Raw genomic sequence first — 7,732 nt, 5'->3', positions numbered from 1 at the left:
GGCTTCTGGTGAGATAGAGTGGGGAAGAGGGTGGGCAGATGCTGAGTTTTGTATAAACTTACGTCATGCTTGACTGTTTAAATACGTACATTTATATCTTTGATAAACATAAAATTAAAAAGTCTCATCACAGTGCTCGCCGAGTCCTCAATAATTTGAGTCATCAATAATTATGAGTCCTTTCATCATTAATTTTATTATCCCTAGTGTACTCAATCCTGGGCAGATGTGAAAGGAAGCAAGAAAAAAAAACCATCCTTGGTGCAGAACAATTCAATCTCTGTTAGTTCTCAGCAGTTTTCTTCATGACGATCTAATTGTCGAATCGCAATGAAGATGTGGAACCCTACAATACCTCAGGCAGGAGGAGGGAAGAAGCAAAATTACATGCACTGAGTGCTAACTCTGTGTCCAGGATGGCGCACGTCACATACTTGATTTCATTTAAGACCACCCTCGGTTGTCGGTAACATTATCTCCATGTGATGGTTGAGGACAGTTGGTCTCAGTAAGGAGAAGTAAAACTGCCCCTTGTCATACAGTAAAAGGAGTGGATCTGGGGGTTGAGCCAGCTTGGGAGTCTAAGCCCATGCTCCACCCTCATCATCACCATTCACAGCATCAGAGGGCATGTAGGTGGAGTCTTGACTGACAGTTTCATAATAGATGAAACAAAGGAAGTCTGGACGTTCGGAAGACAGGTGTAACTGGCAAGGTCCAACTAGGTCTGTGTTCTCTTGTCGAAAACAGATCCCTGGGCTGCGTGCCCTGGAAGCTGACCCAGCGGGCTGCCCTTCTGTTCTTGCGGTTTGCGGAGCGCCCAGTCTCGCCAGCTCCAGACCCACAGAACCACTCTGCTGTTTGTTTAATCTTTCAGATTCCTCCTGTCAGAACAACTTGTACTCCTTCTCCCCTGGTGAGGTAGGTGACGGCTGAACATAAACAGAGCCTTTCTTTTTCTTGTTCCCAACGTAGAAATGCAGTGGAAGCCAGCAGCTTGAGTTAAAAGGGTGGCCGTGGGCTAAATAAAGCAGGGGAGCATGGGGTGGTGTAGCAAGACCCTGAAAACAAGAGTCCCATGTTGTGATTCTTCTTGCTTCACCTCAGTCCCCGGGGTCAGAACTGGTGGGGTAGGAATTTGGGACGACCAGAAGCCTTGGGCATCCCTGAAGTTGCATAGGGATGGATGCTTATTGAGGAAATTTTGGAATACATGGAAAAGAGAGGACACACTCCAAAGGCTAATAGGGTGTGTTAACTGCGTGGATTTTTTTTTAAAATATATTTATTGATTATGCTATTACAGCTGTCCCATTTACCCCCCCACTCCACTCCATCCTGCCCACGCCCCTCCCTCCCACATTCCCCCCCTATAGTTCGTCCATAGGTCATACTTATAAGTTCTTTGGCTTCTACATTTCCTACACTATTTTTACCCTCCCCCTGTCTATTTTCCACCTATCATCTATGCTACTTATTCTCTGTACCTTTCCCCCCCTCCCCCTTCCACTCCCTTAATGACAACCCTCATGTTCTAGTTGTTTGCCTAGTTTGCTCTCGTTTTTGTGTTATGTGTGGCCGTTAATAACTGTGAGTTTGCTGTCATTCTTACTGTTCCTATTTTTTATCTTCTTTTTCTTAGGTAACTCCCTTTAACATTTCACATAATAAGGGCTTGGTGATGATGAACTTCTTTAACTTGACCTTATCTGAGAAGCACTTTATCTTCCCTTCCATTCTAAATGATAGCTTTGCTGGATACAGTAATCTTGGATGTAGGTCCTTGAGTTTAATCTTGGGTAATGTAATTATGATGTGCCTTGGCATGTTCCTCCTTGGGTCCAGCTTCTTTGGGACTCTCTGAGCTTCCCGGACGTCCCAGAAGTCTATTTCCTTTGCCAGATTAAGGAAGTTCTCCTTCATTATTTGTTCAAATAAGTTTTCAATTTTTTGTTCTTCCTCTTCTCCTTCTGGCACCCCTATAATTCGGATGTTGGAACGTTTCAAGGCGTCCGGGAGGTTCCTAAGCCTCTCCTCATTTTTCCAAGTTCTTGTTTCTTCATTCTTTTCTGGTTGGATGTTTGTTTCTTCCTTCTGGTCCACACCATTGATCTGAGTCCCAGTTTCCTTCTCATTACTATTGGTTCCCTGTACATTTTCCTTTGTTTCTCTTAGCATAGGCTTCATTTTTTCATCTTTTTTTCGAATAGATTCAACCAAGTCTGTGAGCATATTGATAACCAGTGCTTTGAACTGTGCATCCGATAGGTTGGCTATCTCTTCCTCGCTTAGTTGTATTTTTTCTGGAGCTTTGAAGTGTTCTGTCATTTGGGCCATTTTTTTTTTGTTTGTCTGTCTTGGCGCGTCTGTTACTTTAAGGGGCGGAGCCTTAGGTGTTCACCGGGGCGGGGTAACGCTGGTCGCTGCGCTGTGACGCTGTACGTGGGGGAGGGGCTGAGCGGGAGCAATGGCGCCGGCCTTACTCTCCTCCAGCTTTCAATCTTTCACTCCGCTACCCACAATCAAACTGGGCCACTCTGGTGCTGGTTCCCGAGTAAGTGGGCCTGTGCACACTCTAGGCCCCTGTGGGTCTCTCCAACAACCTCTCCTGTGAGGCTGGGAGTCTCTTCCGCTGCCACCCCAACCCCCACGGGCGTTTTCAATCAGAGGTTTGAGGCTTTATTTCCCCGAGCTGGAGCCCTGGGTTACGTGGTCTGCTTCGCTCCCTGCCGTTCGTTCGTCAGGTTTATCTGTGGGTGAATGTGGTGCCACGGGGTGCTACCCGCTGCTCTGCCTGCCCCGTTCTCCGCCACTCTGAGTCCGGCCCTCTGGGTTTATCTGTGCAAATGTGGGGCCGCAGGGTCTGCTAGTGCTCGGACTGCCTGCGCCATTTGTCCCACACTCTGCCAGTCTCAGTCCCGCCACAGCCACGCGAGTCCTCTCCACCCCAGTGCCCGTCTCCGCCCCTCCTACCAGTCTGGATGAATGTTTATTTTCTATTTCCTTGGTGTTGGTCCCCCTTGCTGTTCGATTCTCTGTCAGTTCTGGTTGTGCGAGGAGGCGCAGTGTGTCTACCTACGCCGCCATCTTGGTTCCTCTGCGTGGATTTTTTAAAAAAACAAAGGTGTGGGTAGGATTAAGGGAACCCAACAAAGAATGGTGAAATGCCCCAGGCCAGCAACAGTGAGCTCTTATCTCACCTCTAAGCCTGAAGGAGCCTTGGAAGGGAGGGATCACTAGATCCTAGGCAGAGTTGTAGGTGAGACTGTGGGTTGAGGGATAAAGCCCCCTTCCAACCTGAACTGGTGAGGAGCGAATCCCGGGAATCAGTACCCAATGTCCCTCTCTGCCCACCCTCCTATGGTGTCTTCCCTTGGTTGAACCCAAGTAAAAGTCAGAGGGTGAGGGGATGTGTTACGAGAGTCCCTAAAAGTCAGCTTCTCAGGGCACGGAGCAGGACGGGAGATCCGTGGAGAGTGGGTTTGGAGGGGACGGAAAGAGACCATCCAACCCAGGTGCTGAAAAATAAAACCAGTCACCCATGGTCTCCAGCACGTAACTCCAGGTCCCACCCTCTGCTCTGCCTGCCGGTTTTCCTCTCTTTGGGCTTCTTTTCCACACTGTAGAGCTCCAGCTCCAAGGGGTGCCCATTCTCCTCAAGGAGACAAGTGCTCCTAGTGAGTGTATTTTTACTGGGAAGACAGCTGCACCTTCCTGCCAGCCAAAAATAACATATGGAAACGTTTCCCACATTTTCACCAGGGGGCACTCACTCCTTTCCCATGGATGGCGAGGAATGTGTTTTGGGAAGCATTTGCTGGCTAAAATAGCATCTTTTCTTTGAAGCCACAGCGAATGTTGGAATTCTGTCCTGCAGTCATTTCAGGCCAAACAGTGTTTCTGTTTAAAGTAATAGGACTGGGCTCAGAGTGCGCCGTCTTGGTAAATGTTTGGGACCTGACTGGCACATTCCATTTAGAAATGCATTGAGTCTAAACACCACCGTGCTCTTCTGCCGCGGAAGGGAACGAAACCAAGGAAACGTTGAGGAGATAATCTACACGCTTCATCTACAGGTATACTTTTCAGAGTCGAAAGCCCAACAAATCAAAGCAGGTGAGCAAATCCTCTCTTTGGGGACTGCCTTCTAACCCATCCCCATGATTCATCCTGATGGATAAATGGAGGCTTCCGGGGGAAACAGGCTTCCTCAAGTATAAATTCTCCCCAATGGAAAGGCATTTGTTTGGTATCATATCAATCCTGTTTAGCTATTAGGTGTGAAAGTGACACACTCTTTGTCAAAGGAACTGTGCTGTCGGTTCCGTAATACAGCCACGCATGGGAAGTGGGCGGGAGGTCTTAGACACACGTTTCTCAGAAGTTCCTTAAAAGTGGATTGTATTTGAGGCTTGAGGACAATAACTATAGATCGCTGATTCTTTTTATGTGAACATTATAACATATAGGGACATGTAAGCATGTATTAAAATAGGCAGGTTGGACAGTGGTAGGGACAATTGGCTCCTATTAACCTATTGGAATCTTGTTAAGGAGATTCTTTGGTCTATCAGTAAATTGATTAATCAAAGGGATTGATGAAAATTCATTTGTTCTGATAGAAAAGCTTATCCTTAAGTCTGGAGTGAATAAGAGCGCAAGTTTTGGCGTGAAATCAATCTGGATTTGAATCCTGTCTCCCATGTGTCTTATCTCAGCAAACTTGGGAAAGTCATGTGACTCTGAGACTTAGTTTTCTAATATGTAAAGTGGGGGAAATGATGGCATACAAAACACTCAGTTCTTAGGATATTTTCATTTTTATAATAAAACAATCTCATCGAAAATGTAGCAATAATACATAATAGAGAAATCATCCCACGGGTTGAAATAATTCATTGCTTCATTGCTGGGCTTTTTCTTCTTTTTCCAAATTAACTTTAGTAGCCAGCTTTAGCAGTGCTAATTAGTTATTTTAAAAACAACAGCTGTTTGAGCGAATTTACTGTCATAAAACATAGGATCCTAGAGCTGAAGAACTAACAGTTTCATCTCCTCCAAATGTCTTTCAAGACTAAGGGAATTCTTTCAGAAATCTTTAAAGCTGTTTTGTCTGCCTAGCCACAAATTGGAAGTATGGGTAAATAATTGCAGTTATTGATTTAAAAATTGAGATGTATACACTCCTCTTGCCCTTCCAAAGCAGTACGGGAGAGAAAGAGTGATTTCTGTCTATTTTCTGTATTCCAGCTGACCAAGTTTATTTTCAGAGCTTTCTGTAGAATTTTGAACCATGCGAGAGAACCTCTGATGTCAGGTTTTCAGGGAAAATTAAAAAGGAAATTTGATTAAAGAATTCTCTGAGGATGTGTGGGACAAAGCTCTCTTGTCAAGAATAAGCTAAGAAGATCAAAGTCATCAGCGCCATCCATGGTGGCGGGTCGATGTGGTTAAACAGTGTTTATTCATTTGAACATTCTCTTGTCTTACAGCCCGGATTGAGAAGAATGAGGTTTTTCTGGGTTTGCCCAATTGGCGCTCATGCTTTTCCGTGCCCCCGTATGGGGCGGGCAAATGACAACTGGCCCAGCGGTCCCGTCCTAAATAGATAAATATCCTGGTCTAGCTTATTTGTTTGTATTAGTAAAAGCAAAAGAGAACAATAGACTGATAGGCTGATTTCTCTCTCTCTCTCTGTCTGTCTCTCTCTCTAGCTTGTCACCCTTGTTATTGGACTAGCTGGCCAGTCCCTGTTTCACAAGACTTTCCATCTCAGAAGGTAATACCAGTACCCTCCCTTTCACAGACCCCCTTCAGCTGGATGCTCTGTCAGAAACATAGTGTTCTTTTGCATTTCTCTTTCAAGTTCTCTTCAGAGACCTTCCTGACAGCTGTTATCCTCTGTGATCCTGTAGCTACAGCATATAACCGATCCAAAGCTTCTGGGGTCTTTCTATCTGTGATATCCATCCTCTCTCTAGTCTTCTGAGCTGTGACAATGGCATTGATGTTCCAAGGTCTGTGACGAGACGACTGGTTTCACCAGGGCTTCGTGAGCAGCACCGCTCCCTTGGCCATGGCCTCTCTCCCACGTGGCCCATCCTCCTTCCTTACAGAGTGTTCCCATTTCCGTCAGCAGCATCATAAGCTGCTGTGCAATTCTGGGGGCTGGCTGAGAGTGCCACTACCAGAAGGCAGAGGGTTGGGGTGGTGGGGGAGCGTCCCTGCTAAACTGGAGCCCAGGGTGATTCCCAGTGTGACCTGCCATGTGTCAGGTTTCACATATTCTAGTCCCATTTGACCTTGCAGTTTGGCTGTTTTGCCATCAGATGTATTAGGAAATCTCCTCCCCGAAAAGAGGTTGCCTGTCCCCACGTGGCATCCGTTGGGCAAGGTGTTAAATCATGGATGGAGTTGAGATTCCGGGAAAATCTCACAACTCAGTCCAGGAGAATTTTCCCAGTTGGACATCATTCCTCTCCCTTCTAAGAATCCATAGTTCTGCACCTATTGTACTCTTCTGGTACTTTTAGTTTTCTAGCCACATGATTGTAATTTCCTAATAAACGTTGTTTTGTAAAGTTGTAGTAGTAAAACATGATTGTATTCTTGTTCTAAAGTCTTCAAAAATGTGGAAGTAAATGGGAAAACAGTGAGTGTCTTCCAAACGCATGGCTCTTCTCATGGGTTTGGGGCGTAGCCTCCTCCTTTTTTTCTATGCATTGCACTACAGATTGCTAACCCAGCCGTCTCCTGGGGCCTGGCAGATGACAGAAACGGGGGTGGGAGGCTGGGTGCCCAGTGGGGCAGAGTGGAGACTGCGGAGAACTGGAGACGTGTGGACAGCAGCCACTAAGCTGCTGCAGCCAGTTGTTGACATATTGCCTCTAGCAACATATAGGTCCGGTGTGGCCAGGTGATTGTGCTTTGTGCTCTTTGACTTAGGCCCGTCCCCACGATTTACGTGCTGGCCCGCTGTCTCTACCGTTGCATGGCCTGTATGCGTTATCTTTCTCGGGTAACTCACTTTTCAAAGGCAAGGCCCTTTCCTTAGTCATTTTTGTTTTCATTCCATGGGACTCTAGTGAACACACAATCCACCTATCGCCAAACTTCAGTTTCCATCCACACAATGTCCCCAAGATGATTCCCAAACTGGAGCTAGTGATGAAAAACAAGAACAAAACCCAAACCCAAACAGTAGGACCATTAACAAAACAAGAAGAGCAGCAAACAAAGTCAACCTAGAAAAGAAGTATAATTGAGGACTTGGTGGTTAAAATCACCCCCCAAAATGTCACCGACCATGGTCAGTGTGGGCGCAATGGAAGTGCAGTATCACTCTGATTCTCTCCCCACCCCATTCCCCGATCTGACCTGTCTGATTGGCTGCCCGCAGATCCCTTGCTTGTCACTTGATTGGCCAGTGGCTGGAACTGATAGACAGGATTGGGAAGCCTCTCAATCCTCATGCTCTGATCTCCGAGGCAAGTCCCCTAAGTGAAGAATGGAGCTGCCAATGACACATTGAAAACTTGAAATGCAGAAACAAAATTGGTCAATGGTCCTTTTGAGATCCCTTCATTTTGATGTATACAGGGCAACAGAAGGCCGAGAATGGAGCGGAATCTATAAGTGACATTGAATTTCATACAGTACATCCAGGAACAGCCTTATGTCTAATTACTTAACCTTGGAAATTGAGCTACAGAGAAAGGATGTCTCATAAGGT

General features: G+C 46.1%; 1 long non-coding RNA gene across 1 annotated transcript; it reads left to right on the top strand.

Annotated features, from left to right (window-relative positions):
- Window positions 1-785: 785 nt before the first annotated feature.
- LOC112296641 (uncharacterized) lies at window positions 786-6,232 on the top strand. Its single transcript, XR_002973957.3, has 4 exons — window positions 786-921; window positions 3,980-4,116; window positions 5,715-5,779; window positions 5,867-6,232. It is a non-coding gene; the product is annotated as an uncharacterized lncRNA (long non-coding RNA).
- The last annotated feature ends 1,500 nt before the right edge of the window (window positions 6,233-7,732 follow it).

The sequence above is a fragment of the Desmodus rotundus genome, chromosome 12 (genome assembly GCF_022682495.2).
Source record: "Desmodus rotundus isolate HL8 chromosome 12, HLdesRot8A.1, whole genome shotgun sequence".
NCBI classification, from domain to species: domain Eukaryota; kingdom Metazoa; phylum Chordata; class Mammalia; order Chiroptera; family Phyllostomidae; genus Desmodus; species Desmodus rotundus.
This window is presented reverse-complemented; position numbering and strand designations above follow the sequence as displayed.